Raw genomic sequence first — 14,782 nt, forward strand, 5'->3', positions numbered from 1 at the left:
CAAATATAAAGGCATATTATATCATATATACGGTACAAATACAAAGGCATAATATATGTGTGTGTGTGTTTTACAGGAAACAAATGTTTATAGAACAACTTTCTACTAATTCTAGTATTCCAGTATATTATAGTCTTATTACAATTTCCCTTCAACGTAATAATGAATTTAAAATGTAGGGAAGCAAATTTTGTTGTTCGTCACTACATTCAGTCACAACTCTTTGCGACCCCATGGACCATCGCACAACCCTCCCATCCTCCACTGTCCCCCAAAGCCATCTTAAATTCATACTCATTGCCTCAATGACACTATCTAACCACCTCATCCTCTGCTGTCCCCTTCTCTTTTTGCTTTCGTTTTGCATTTGAGCTTCAGCTTCAGTGTTTGTGCTTCCAAAGGACTGAGAGGGTTGATCTTTTCTTTAGGAAAGGAGGCAAATTAAGAAGGGGGAAAAAAACCCAACGTGCTAACAGTGAAATCATTTCCCATGTGGAATGAATTCAGGGTGGGCTTGGTGCGTTCCAGGGGAGGCTAGAGAGCATTTGGTTGCCATGCAGTGGATAACTGGTTTGTTATCTTATTTTGTTTCAAAAATATCCTAAATCCACCTTTTCGCTCTCTTTGGAAAAGAAAATAATGAAATTCAGTCAACCATCCATGTTAGGGGACCAAATGGCCGATAGAATTGAATGCCTTCGGATCACCTGCCCCCCCCTCCCCCGCCTTGGATACTTGAGCCAAGAGCGAATTTACAGCTTGTTAAATGAACCCTCGCCGGAACGAGAGGTTCAGCTGCGATATCTGCAGGGCTGCTGGCTTTCTTTGGCTCCGTCTTTCCTAAGTCGAGAGACGTTTCTCCCTTCCGAGCCTTTTTGCTAAATAAAAGAGAGCAACAGATCGTGAAGTAGAAATACCGTAGCTTTCTTTGGAAACGGAGGGTGCGCAATGGCGTTTGGGAGGAAGCTGAGTCTAGGGCGAGACATTTGAGATTTTAATGTTAAAAATTTCCGCTGGGAAGAGGAGAAATGGGTCAGATGGTTACTGGCGTTTGCTGCCGAAGTTTATAGCGAAGCCTGAAAGGGAGATTGGTCCCCTCCTCCCCAAAAGTATCATTGTCAGAAGTGGGATTTGAACCCACGCCTCCATTCGGAGACCAGAACACCCAACAACACTGGGAAGGAGAGAACCTTGAGTCTGGCGCCTTAGACCACTCGGCCATCCTGACATCTGGGAAAGTAGATTTCTGAAAGTAGTTACCTAATTGTACCTATGCTAATTCATTTGTGTACGTACTCCGTATCTCCTGTAATTTGGAGGCGCTCCCCTTCCTTTTTACAAGGCGTCGCCTTTTGGGTATTACGGGAAAAATTGCAGCGTCTATGTTGCACAAACGAAGAGCTAACCGCTCTTTCATCTTACTCAATGATATATAATTGCAAAATCAAAATTATTTATCAGATATTGAAGATACTTGCAAAAATGTAAAACAAAGCCACTCTTTTTATGATTAGTATTGTTTAAAAACGTGAGGTGCATGGTTTTATTTAAGTTAATAACTAATGATTGGTTTTATTTAAGTTAATAACTAATGGTTTAATATTATTGTTTTTACACAATGCAATTTCTCTAAATGCGTCTATTTTAATTTTTAATGCAGTAAATATTGATAAATATAACACACGCACACGAAGGTTCCTTTGGGGTCCTCCATCTTTTTTAAAAGTGGGGTTTCTGAAAAATAAATAAATAAACGCAGCTCTACATAAATATTTTGTGATGTCATTCTTTGCCGGAGTTGATATTATAGCTGCACACCCTTGAATGGGTGAAGAGGCTCATATGTACCCACTGTCCTCTTTGCCAGTCTTTTTCCTGATAGAGTCCTTTTTTAAAAAAGTGATGGCAAACTCTGTTTTCCAAAGAAATGGGTGAGGAAACTTAGCACTGTTTTCCATCTTTCTTGAGATGTGAAATAAGAGGAAAAGGTTATGCCAGCATTAGTACAGCTGTGGATGGCTTGAGGGTGTCCCTCTCAATTGGACATTCCTGTGTTATTTACCTGGCTGAAACACAGACTTTGTCACTGTCCTTTTACTTTTAGCTTTTTCTGACAATCTTCCATCCAAGTGCTACAGGTAGTCCTCATTGGTTGCTTAGCTTAATCCCCCAAAAGCTTGTTGCATCTTGGATTTAAAGTTCCAACCTTCACATACCAGTCTGGCCTGCAGACATATCACCACATTTTGGGTGTTCAACAACCGGCCTGCGTTTACAGCCATTTGCAGTGCCCTGTAGTCACCTGTTCACGATTTATGATGGTTTTGCCAGAAACCGGTGTTTACTATCAGTTTCTGGCAAAATCTGCTCCATAATGAATGAATCTGCTCACTTAACAACTATGGTGTTTACTTAAAGAACACTGCAAGAAGGTTCATAATATGGTGTCCCACTTTATGAGCCTTGATTTATGTTTGAAATTGTGGGCTCAATGATGGCTAAAGTTGTGGACTACTTGTAATTAAATTATTGCCTGCTTAGCTTTGAGGAATCAGTCATGTTTAGCACCTGCTGTGATAGTCCCTTTCAAAATGACTAAACTGTTGGGCACGCTTACCCATAATGCAATTAATTTCACAACTGCATTGATTGGGTGGAGAGAAAAGAGGGTTTAAATGTTTATTCTTTCCACTGAAAACTTCAGCACCATCATTGTTGCTGCCCTGGTTCTCTAGAATATTTGGGGAAGAGGTCTGGGCAGGGCATTAGGTGTTAGAAGGGGTATTATGGTGGTTATAGAACTCCTCCTTTTCAACTCTTGGCTGCCTTAACTGGATTAAATGCATTCTGCAGAAGGAAGTAGCTTTTTCATTGCAAGGAAGCTTATGCAAGGATCTCAGCTGTGACAAATATATAAAAACATGTGACATAGTTACACAATTATCTTTTTTCGTAATTATTGTTGCACATGGATAAAATGCGGAACAATTACCCAAGAACAATAGTTTAAGGAATGGATTATAAACCCTTTATTTATCAACATCTACAAGGAGAACATTGAGGGATGTGGTGGCTCAGTGCCTAAGACACTTGTCCCAGCTTCGGCCAACCTAGCAGTTTGAAAGCATGTAAAAAATGCAAATAGAAAAATAGGAACCACCTTTGGTGGGAAGGTAACAGTGTTCCATGCACCTTGGTATTTAGACATGCCGGCCACATGACCACGGAGATGTCTTCAGACCGCGCTGGCTCTTCGGCTTTGAAACGGAGATGAGCACTGCCCCCAGATTTGGGAACGACTAACATATACGTGTGAGGGGAACCTTTACCTTTACCTTTTACAAGGAGAACAGGACTACTACTTGCTAAAATATATTATCCTATCAGTAAGAATCATCCGGTTCTTAGAACTTTAGAGCCAACGTTTAGATGTATTTAGCAGAAAGTGCCTTAGCTGAGACAGAGGATTGGGGGGTGGGGGGGGGGGAAGCATTTTCAAATTTTAGAGACTATAATAGCAATGTTAATTGTATTTATAAACTTTGGCTCTTTATAATTGTTAGCTATCTTATATGTTTCATACGTAGGCAGGTAGGAAATAAAGTATCAAAATTCTAACTCATTCAATGCTTTTGCATTGCATACCAAATGATAAATTCAGAAGAAACTGCTAAGATATTGAAGGTATTGGTTCTAAATCCCACTTTATTAGTTTTTGTTTAGTTTAATTGCTTAATTGTTTTATCTTCTCTTGAAGGAAGCTTTCTTACATGCTGGGTCAGATGGAAAATCCAACATCCTTGGAAACAATAGGATTTTTCTTCTAGTGAAAACTAGGATTCCTCTGGTGATTGAGCAGTTTGTAAAATCTTAAGGCTGGCTATGCTGTTTAACTCTTTTAAGAAGTGGGCAAAGTCATTTTCCCCCCAAGATGGTAGACTTCTTGGTTCCCTAGGTGCAGGATGGATGATGGGAAGATCAGGCTGGCCAATCCTTCTCTTATTTAGACCAGCCAGGGAGCCACATGCGGTTAAAAAGGAGAGGCATTGGGATCATTGGCAAACACACATGGTATCAACTGACGGGGCACCATCTCGTTTCCTTCGTACTGGAGATCCTTGGAGCTGAGTGTGCAGATATTGCTACCCATCTTGCCACAGAGAGCTGGAGAAGGCACTGTGTTGCTGAGGATGCATTGCTGCCCAGCTTGCCACAACTGGTTGTTGAGGGAACTGTGTTGCGGAGTACACATTGTTGCTGGCCAACTTGTCATGGATGCCTTGCCAGGCCATATCACTGCCGGGGTCCCAGCACTGGGCCCCACAGTGGCTTGTGAGGACATATAGTTGCTGAGGAAACATTGCTTCTGCCCGTCTTGGGTTGTGAGGATACAACGTTGGGTAAAGATGGCATTCTCATTGGCCTTAGCCAGCTGGGATGCTTTTCCTTGGCACAGGTTTTGCAGCATCTTTGGCACAAAGGCTTTGGAAGGATGTTTCACTTGCTTTGTGTTCAAGTTGCTCTGACGTTGCTTTTTTTGCGGCTTCCTTGGCTGCCGTTTCTTCCTTTGTTGAGTCTGCTTCTTCTTCTGGTTGTAAGTAGCAGCCATGGTTTCAATTGTCTATGTTCGCTCCTGTGTCTTGGTGATGAATGCCTCTGTATCCCCTTTACATTTGTTATGAAATACCGGCTTGCATTCAAATGAGGGATTAGCTCTTGGCCTTCTGATTGGTTGGCTAGAACAATACTCTGTTTTGAAATGTAACCATAGTACCTGAGCAGATAGCATCTCCTCATAATATGCCTCTGTGAGCCAATTCTCTTTCCTACCTGCGAAAGTGGGTGATGTGATAACATAAAATTTGGATTAACTGGAAGAATAAATTTGATAGAATGTCATTTCAGAATGTAACTGCTGTCAAACCATAGTCTTTCTGCATTAAAAAGTGGGTGGTTTCCCCTCCTCCCTTGTCTTGCATTCATTGGAAGAAAGCAGATCCTGGTCTTTGCATGGCATAATGGATCCCAGTGGAAGTCGGCTCCCCTGCGTTAAATCTACCGTATTTTTCGGAGTATAAGATGCACCTTTTCCCTCAAAAAAGAGGCTGAAAATCTGGGTGTGTCTTTTACACTGAATACAGCATTTTTTGCCTCCAGAAACCCTGCCCCCTTCACCAAAATGGCCATGCATAGCCTTTAGGAGGCTTTCAGAGTGCTCTTGGGGGCTGAGGGGGGCAGAAATGAGTGAAAAACGGGCTGTTTTTTGCTCAATTTTGTCCCCCCCAGCCCCCAGGAGCACTCTACAAGCATCCTAAAGACTATTCATGCCCTTTTTTTTTTGAAAAAAAAAGCAGGCCCATTTTCACGAAAAATGGGCTGTTTTGGGGAGGTCTGTAGAGTGCAAAAACCTTTTTTAAAATTTGCCTCTTCAAAATCTTGGTGTGTCTTATACTCTGAAAAATATGGTAATTTCTACAGGGTTTGAGAAAATGGAGTGGATGCGTCTTTGTTCATTGAATAAACACTTTTTATCCAGATCATAAAATGTGATGAATTACTTATTTGCAGAACAGTGACAGCTTGAAGAAGCACTGTCATCCCCATTAGGTAGACCAGACCAAGAAATCAACTACCGTATTTTTTGGAGTATAAGACTCTCCAAAGTATAAGACTCACCTAGCTTTTGGGGAGGAAAACAAGGGGGGGATTCTCTGCTATTTAAAAGAAGATACAATAGCACTGGGCCTCTTCAGATCAAGTATTTATTTTTAAAAGCTTCTTCATTTTGTTAAGTTATTTAGAACAATAATAAAGCAGTCTTTTAAAAAAAGTCTAATAATCTGAACATTCTATAGGCATTTATAGTTATTGACTTACCTCCTTGCAGCAAACAGCCTGTTTCATTTCAACATGATTAGAAGAAGAAATCTGCCTCTGCCTCCCAACAATTTCCCTAGTTTCACTTTCAGGGATTGCCATTGCCTATTGCCACCCCATTTTCTCTATTTGCTGCAAGGAGGCAAATTGCTGGGGGGTAGAGGCCAAAGGGTGGGGGGCGGTGGGTGGGCGGTGCTGCATTCGGTGTATAAGTCACACCCAAATTTTCACCCTGTTTTAGGAGGGAAAAAGGTGTGTGTTATATTCCGAAAAATATGGTACATTTTTAATGGAGATGGGCTATAATAGAATTTTGTAAGTCTGATTGTGCTGAACCTGATTATATTTCAGTGAATTAAGGATATGTCTGCCTGAGCCATTGCCAAATGTTATCCTGTTGCTTTTGATTTGAAATATGTTCCTTTTGCCCAGGTAGTGGTTCCATCAAGATCACCTTCCTTGCTTTCCACAAACAATTATTACTCAAGTTCCTTGGTGTAGCATTGAGGGAATTTTCGAGAAAGCACTATGATAAAAATGCTCAGTTAGCAATCTTGATAGGGTCATTTTCGGGTTAAGTGAGCTTCACTTAGCAACTTAATCCCCTTCATTGGAAGGGGAAATTCTGGAGTGCTTGGAAGCAACTGAAGGGACATAATAATAGCAGAATAGGTAGAATTATTGAGACGTAATAATAATTTGCTATTTTCCTTCTGTATTTTTATTTATTTATTTATTTCTTAGATTTTTAGACCGCCCCTCTCCCAAAAAGGGACTCGGGGCGGTGTACAGTCAATATAATAAAATCATTCATAATAATTAAATACATTTAAACTACATTTAAGATACATTTGGAGGGGGAAATAGGCTGTACTAAGAAATAAATAATTCTAATCTTAAAACATCACAATTAAAACCCCAAACCCTAAAATAAAATAAATCCCTGGGAGGTAAAACTAAGAAAGTGCCAGGCCAGCTGATTGAAACAGGTGAGTCTTTAACTTTTGCCGGAAGGAACGGAGGTCGGTGGTAGTTCGAATGTCTGGGGGGAGGTCATTCCAGAGGGTTGGGCCCATCACAGAGAAGGATCTACTCCTAGGTGTCGCCCGCTGGCATTGACTAGCAGACGGCACCAGGAGGAGCCCCTCTCTGTGTGAGCGGATAGGTCGCAGGGACGTGTGTGGTAGGATGCGATCCTGCAGGTAACTAGGTCCTCTGCCATGGAGCGCTTTAAAGATGGTGATCAATACCTTGAAACGCACCCGAAAGGCCACAGGTAGCCAGTGCAGCTCGCGCAGGAGAGGTGTTACGTGGGAGTAACGTGTACTTCCCATAATAACCCGCGCGGCTGCGTTCTGAACTAGCTGCAGTCTCCGGATGCGTCCCAAGGGAAGCCCCATGTAGAGGGCATTGCAGTAGTCCAGGCGAGACGTCACCAGCGCATGAGTGACCGTGCGCAGGGCACTCCGGTCCAGTAGGGGGCGCAATTGGCGCACCAGGCGAACCTGGTGGAACGCCCCCCTTGCCACGGCTGCCACATGGTCCTCCATTGACAGCCGGGCATCAAGGAGGACGCCCAAATTGCGCGCCCGCTCCACAGGGGACAATTGTTCGCCCCCTATGGCCAGCGATGGCCTGTAAGAATTGCTTTGCTCCTTTGCGGGGTATGTCATGGCCTGGCAGGGTTACATCAGACAAATACCTGTGTTGCTAAGCACTCAGCCCTCCAGTTCCTTGCTGCACGCCAATGCAGGGCTACAAGGAAGGCATGGGCCAGGGGCCAGAATTGGGTATTAAGCTGAGGTCTCTGAAGGTATAAAAGGACGCCATATTTTCCCCAAGTTTTGGCCTTCCTTACATGCACCTTGTCTGCATGTTCATGGAATGGTCTACCCAGCCTTTTGCTTTGATCAAAACTAAAAAGCTGTTTCTTTTTCAAGCCTCTTCTTAAGCTCTTCTTTTTTTGGGGGGGGGGGCATAGCATCTGTATGAGATTTATTCTTAAGCTCTTCTTTTGGCTTATCGTTGACTTAAGCACATTGCCAAATCTTACACGACATATTCAAATGCTGGCATGAATATAGCAGACTTGTAATTAGTGACTGTAAGAGAGAAGCATGATGTAGGGTCCTATAATCTTAGTATGTGTAACCTACAAAGTCCTAATCAAATGTTTGGGGAAATAGCAATAACAATAGCACTTAGACTTATATACTGCTTTACAGTGCATCACTGCCCTCTCTAAGTGGTTTACAGAGTCAGCCTATTGCCCCCAACAATTTGGGTCCTCATTTTACCCACCTCAGAAGGATGGAAGGCTGAGTCAACCTTGAGCCTGGTGAGATTTGAACTGCCAAATTGCAGTCAGACGGCAGTCAGCAGAATTAGCCTGCAGTACTGCACTCTAACCATTGTGCCATCGTGGCGCATACCCCAGTGGCAAAATGAGAGCCATGTGCTCCAGAGTTTAGCATCATGCCTGTACAGTACCCTTTTTGGCAAACTTTCTGGGCATCCTTGCCAAACAAAAGGCACAATGATTTTATTTCCAATTATTGTCTTCTTATCTAAGTGTATCTCTTCTCTTGGGAGCAGATTGTTTAAAACAGGGGTAGTCAACCTTTTTATACCTACTGCCCACTTTTGTATCTCTGTTAGTAGTAAGATTTTCTAACCGCCCACCGGTTCCACAGTAATGGTGATTTTATGAAAACCTAATGAAAATGGTTTTAAATAATGCTATGAATTTTTTTTAAGTCAATTACATTAAAAAAAGGGAAAGTGCTTCAGTATCGGACAAAACCCCTACCGCCCACCATGAAAGCTGGAACACCCACTAGTGGGCGGTAGGGACCATGTTGACAACCACTGGTTTAAAAGATTTGCATGATCACCCATTAAAAACACAGCTCAGGGCAGATCACAACCACAACAAACCAAACTCACTAGAACTCTGATGGCGAACCTATGGCACGTGTGCCACAGGTGGCGCCCTCTCCGCGGGCATGCGATCCATCACCCCAGCTCAGTTCCAATGCGCATGTGTGTGCGCCTCCTGCCAGTCATCTGATTTTCAGGTCCCTGCCATGCATGCAGGAGACCATTTTTGGTCCCAGGAGACTTCAGGGAGGCCTTCTAGGCCAAAAACAGGGGGGGGGGGAGAGGCTTAAAGAACCTTTGACTAGGAAAAAGAGAGTAGACAGGCAGATAATGGCTTCTTGTGACTGAGCTCCAGGTCTTCTCTAACTGCTGATTTGGGACAGGTGAAAAGTAAGCTGCAAGCAATTTACAGTGAATTGATTCTGGATGGAACAGTGCTGAAATCCTCTGCTAGACTGGTAAAGAAAATGATGCACATTCAAGTTTAAGAGACACATCTCACCTAAAGTAGGGGCATAGGAATCTTTTTATGTTGGACAGATTTTTTAAAAAAAATGTTAGCAATAAAGGCTCTTATTATTTCCTCGTCTCTTGCACTGATTTTTATTGCAAAACTGGTGTAAACTGATGAGCAGGCTGATTGCCAAGGATTTTTTTTTTTAAAAAAAACCTATGTCACTATGCTGTATAGATCAGAATTGTGCAAATCATGGCATTTCCTGTAGCACTCTATTGAAGCAAAAGTTCAAACTTTCAAGAAAACAAACAAATGCTTCATCGAACAAATAAAACCAGTTCTCACTTGAGGCAGAAATGGCCAGGCTCCAATTATCTTCCTTTGACACATGATTCAAAGACCTGGCTTCCTGGAGAAGGCTGTAATTCTGGGAAAGCTGGAAAGAAAAGAGGATGACCAGCAGCAAGATGGGTCAACTCAATTACAGAACTGATAGGTGCAACATTAGAAGACCTGACAGACCAAGTTAGATATAAATTGTTATGGAGAAAATCTAAGTGTACGCTAAGAGTCAACACTGACCTGATGGCACATTATCCATCCATCCATCCATCCATCCATCCATCCATCCATCCATCGTTACTACTGTATAATATTCAATTAGATTGCCGTTTTCCCCCACTGTGTCCTTGGATACACAGATTAAGTGACTCTCTTCCACTCAGTTTCTCATCTTCCTATTATTTCTTTAGCCCCAAAGGTTCAAAAAATGCTGATTGTAATTAACAGACCCCTTCTATAATAAACCCAAAGGCCCGCTGCACTAGGAAGATTGTGGCAGGCCTGTCTGATTGGGAAAACTAACAGATTAACAGAGTTGGAAGGGACCTTGCAAGTCATCTAGTCCAACCCCCCTGCCCAAGCAGGAGACACTACATCTGCCTCTACCTAGGATCGAACTCACAATCTTGTGAGGGGAGAGCTCCACCTCTCCAGTTTGAAGTAAAGTGGGGCAGGGTGTTTTCCCTAGGCCTAGGCCCTTCTGTAAGCCCTTGCTTGCAGCAATTCTGGTAGCAACAGGGAGTAAAAGTAAGAGGACCCAGCAATGACCTTTCCAAATGAAGATTGTTCTCGCATGCCCTCTAAATTTCTCCTATTGTATTGCTGCTTGCCAGGCCTCAGTAAAACCATGAGTGATGCATATGTTAAAGCAGACCTTATATGCGTAAAGTGGCAACCTTATCTTGTACTTGAAAGTTTCCTTTGTTCCTCTCTGAATTCAGTGTGCGATCACACTGTGTGCTGGAGAAAATAAATGTACCAAATAACATGGAGGTTTCACCCTTTTTCCTCCTTGCCTTTTGGATATGAGCAGGCTCAAACCGAGTTTCTATTTTTGTCTAGTCCTGTCAGATCCAAATTGGTCTTCTTTGCTTCCAGATAAAGCCCTCCTGCAATCGCATCAAAAGAAGTCTCCTTACCTGTTCAGAGAATAGCCCAAGGGCAGCTTTTACAAGAGAGTTGCAACCTAGAGCAGGGGTCTCCAACCTTGGCAACTTTAAGACTTGTGGACTACAATTCCCAGAATTCCTCAGCCAGCTGGCTGAGGAATTCTGGGAGTTGTAGTCCACAAGTCTTAAAGTTGCCAAGGTTGGAGACCCCTGCTCTAGAGGGATCCCAGTCTTTCATCTTCAATCAGCTTGATTGCCTCAACATTCCTTCTCCTTCACAACGCTGCCCTCCTGAAAGGACCATTTTGCCTAATAATAGAATTAACAGATACTAACAAGGGCCTGTCTAGCTTCCTTAAACTGGTTAGCAAATCTGATCCCTGAGATTTCATGCCTTATAGCGCTCAACTGTAAAAAAATCTTTGCTTTCCCTTTGTTCAGGATCCCTCTTTCTTATAAATCCAACAGGAACCCAATGTTTGTTGCAATCAACATGGTTCTGAACCTCAGGAGAACCTCTGAAGAGCACATCTTTCTCCTTCTATACTGGCCTCTTTTTACAGAGGCACGATTGAGAGCGCTTTAGCAAACTGCATCTGTTTGGTTTAGTTGCAGCAGTGCCTCAGATAGAAAGTCCATACAGAGAGTGGTAAGGACAGCTGAGAAGATTATAGGAAGCTCGCTTCCCGTTATTCAGGATACTGTTTATAAGCGCTATGTGCTTAGAGCCCAAAGCATTATTAGAGACCCCACACACCCATTTCACAGTCTGTTTCTCTTGCTCCCCTCTGGGAGGAGGTTTCAAAGTATTTCTAGCAGGACTATCAGATTCTGTAACAGCTTTGTTCCCTATGCTATCTGTCTAGTAAACTCACAAGATTAGTTTCTCTTGCAATGTACATGTATACATCCAAGCTAGAATGTGTTGTTTTTCCATGTCATATATGTGGGTATATGCATAATTGTGTATTTATCAGTTTGTTTGTTTATTTAGTCATGTTTATGTAGCGTATATTAGAGGTGGAGACCCTTTGAGAGCTGTATGCAATGAAATTTCATTTTAATGTATGCCTATTAGTGTACATTCAAAGTGACAAAGTTATTCTAAGTCGAAGGTTCTTCTCTTCTGTACTTCTGTGTTTTCCATGGCATTCTGGGTTTCAGAAGTTTCTCATTGACTTCTGGGCTCAAGGCCATTATCATTCTTATGTATCTTCTTAACTGTAATTTTTATACTCATGTTACTTTTTCTGTGGTGGTGCCTCTAAACTACAATCTATATCTTGTATGCCATGTTAATGTAGATAGAGGTATGGAATGCATTTGAAATAATTTCCCACAAGACATTTTCATGCAAAAATCAGCCAGTGGGCGTTTCATTGGGATTAAAAGTTCACTTGGAAATAATTGCATCATTTGTTATAATTTGCCTGAATGCAGGCACAAAACTGGTTCACCAGGAAATTGTTGTATAACTGGGGATTAAAAATGCATAGGGAAATAGAGTCAAAATCCTGTCATTGGGAGTGGAAATTACGGCTAATTCTGAGGTAATTGGGAGTTAACTATTTATATATTGGTACCAAAAGTGAATTGCCATCGCATAATTTATTATAACCCAGAACTTGCTAAATAAAAAGCATGGCATTTTTATATGTAGTAAAACACACTTTCGCTCTCTTCTTCAGTATGCGTATCTATCATCTTGGAATAATGGATTTCCCCCTTGGCTTGTTACACCTTGTATCAAAAAGACAGGATATCACCCTTTCTCACTTTTATTAAGTGTAATAGGAACAAGTGACCATTAGCAAGAAATTAATTCATGGTAGAAATTTAGAGTAAAGTACTGTATGCTGTACACATATGTATGTTTGTAAATTTAAGGGGCAAAACTCACATGTATCAGTCATCTAGAATGCCTGAGAAGATGTGAATTTGGGAAAAGGTGCTAGAACCATAAACAATGTATGCAATAAACATGATCAAGATACATAACACTGTTAAACAGGTATTGCTCATTCTAAATCCCATTTTATTTGTATGTCAATAACTAGTTGCTTTTGCTGTTTCTGAAGGGAAATTCTTCACTCACAATATGAATTTTTGGAAGTACAACCATCTTGAGGAGTAAGATCTTTTTCTAATGACAACTTGGTCCTCTGCTTGACTGATTTTCCTTCTCAAGGCCATTCTGTGTGAATATCTGCTATATTCTCTGACTATTGTAGGGAGCAAGGTTGTTGTCTTAAGACAATTGGGTTTGAGAGGTACTTTAGATGATCTTCCATTGGGTGGAAGTTGGGATTTTTCTCAGGCTGGCCACTTCTACTCTTCCTTCTCCCCTTCAGAGACTAGTTTAGGCCAGCCAGGGAGGAAGGACGTGATGACTCTGCTAATAAGGAGAGATGCTAGGGTCACTTGCAAAGAAGCATGGTATCAACTGCCTGGATATCATCTCATTCACTTCGCACTGAAGATCTTTAGTGGTGAGAGTGCAGACTTTAGTCCCCATCTTGCCACAGATAACTGGTGAGGGTACGGCACTGCTGAAGACATATCGTTGTGGGTCATCTTGGCACAAGTGGGTGGTGAGGGCACTTTGTTGCTGATGTCTCACCGTCACTGGCCATTTCACCACAGGGGGCTTGCATTGCCACACAATTGCTGGATACGCCACACCGATCCCCATGGTGGCTTGCGAGGATGCGTAATTGCTGAGGTAGCACTGCTGCTCCCTGTCTTGTTTGGCCAGGAGATATTGTTGTGCAAAGACTGCCTTTTTGTTCCCCTTCATTGACAGAGGAATCTTTTGTTGGGAAAGGAAAAGAGGTGGCAAAATCTTTGCCTCAAAACTATCACATTTCCTCATTTGACTGATTACCAAGTTCCTTCGTTGCCAATTTCTTCCTTGTTTCCTCTTCTGTTTCTGTCGCAATTTCTTCTGAGGTTTTAACTTTTTCTGGGCTTGGACAATAGCCATTGTTTCAATCTTCTGTACTTATGCTCACCTGAGGTTTGTAGTGATAAGTGCCACAGTAATGTCTTTCCCTTTTCTGTCATATACTGACTTGTATTCAAATGAGAGCCCAGCCCTTCGCCCTTTGATTGGTCAGCTAGAACAATGCTTTACCTTGAGAGTTAACAGTAGTACCCGAAAAGCCCAACACTTCATAATAAGTATTATGCTCTCCCCCACAGGAGAATAAAGAGGGCTGTGACATCACATGTGTCCATTGACCAATAGGAAAGGATAGAACAGACAGATTAAAAGAATTTTGAAAAAAAGAAATTAGAGGGTATTTCTTGTAGCTGAGGTTATTACTTAAATATAACATGAATTAATGTGGTAGTAGTAAACAAATACATATAGATGTTCGTAACTCTTATTTCTTTTCCTGTCATAAACAAGAAATAATATATATAATATTTTGTGCAGATAAAAGCAGGCACGCAAAATGAGAGCCATTTAGTTCTATGGGAAATGATAAATGCTGAGGATTAGCAACCATCTCACATATTTGCCCTCTTTGTTGCTCAACAATTTCTTCCCAGAAAGAGGAAGAAAATTGTGTATACATCTGGAGACATGGGGAAATTTAATTTAGAAATTTTTGAACCAAGAAATGCCATTAATGGCTATCGACTATTCTTTTGCTATGAACAGAATTGGCAACTTTGTTCCTTTAAAATTGTGTGTGCACTATCGCATGTGCATGGCCATACTTAGAATTCAATACACCCTGCCCACCTGCGCATGTGTGCGTAACCCCCACCCCACACATGCACGCATGCCACCCCCCACCCTCCCGTGTGTGAGAGTTTTTGCTCTCCCCAAGCTCCGGAGGCTTTCCTTAAGGCTGGGGAGGGTGAAAATGGCCTCCCCCGCCCCCCTGGAAGCTGGAAATGGATTGCTCTCGAACTTCTGGTTAGCCCGTTGGGCCTGTTTTTTGCCCCCACCTCCCCCAGACTCCGGAGGCTTTCCTAAAGCCTAGGGAGGGCAAAAATGGCCTGCCCCGGAAGCTGGAAACGGATTGTTTCTGAACTTCCGGTTGGCCCATTGGGCCTGTTTTTTGCCCTCCCCAGGCTTCTGAGGCTTTCTTGAAGCCTGGGGAGG

The sequence above is a fragment of the Natrix helvetica genome, assembly GCF_964273705.1.
Source record: "Natrix helvetica genome assembly, chromosome: 1".
NCBI lineage: Eukaryota > Metazoa > Chordata > Lepidosauria > Squamata > Natricidae > Natrix > Natrix helvetica.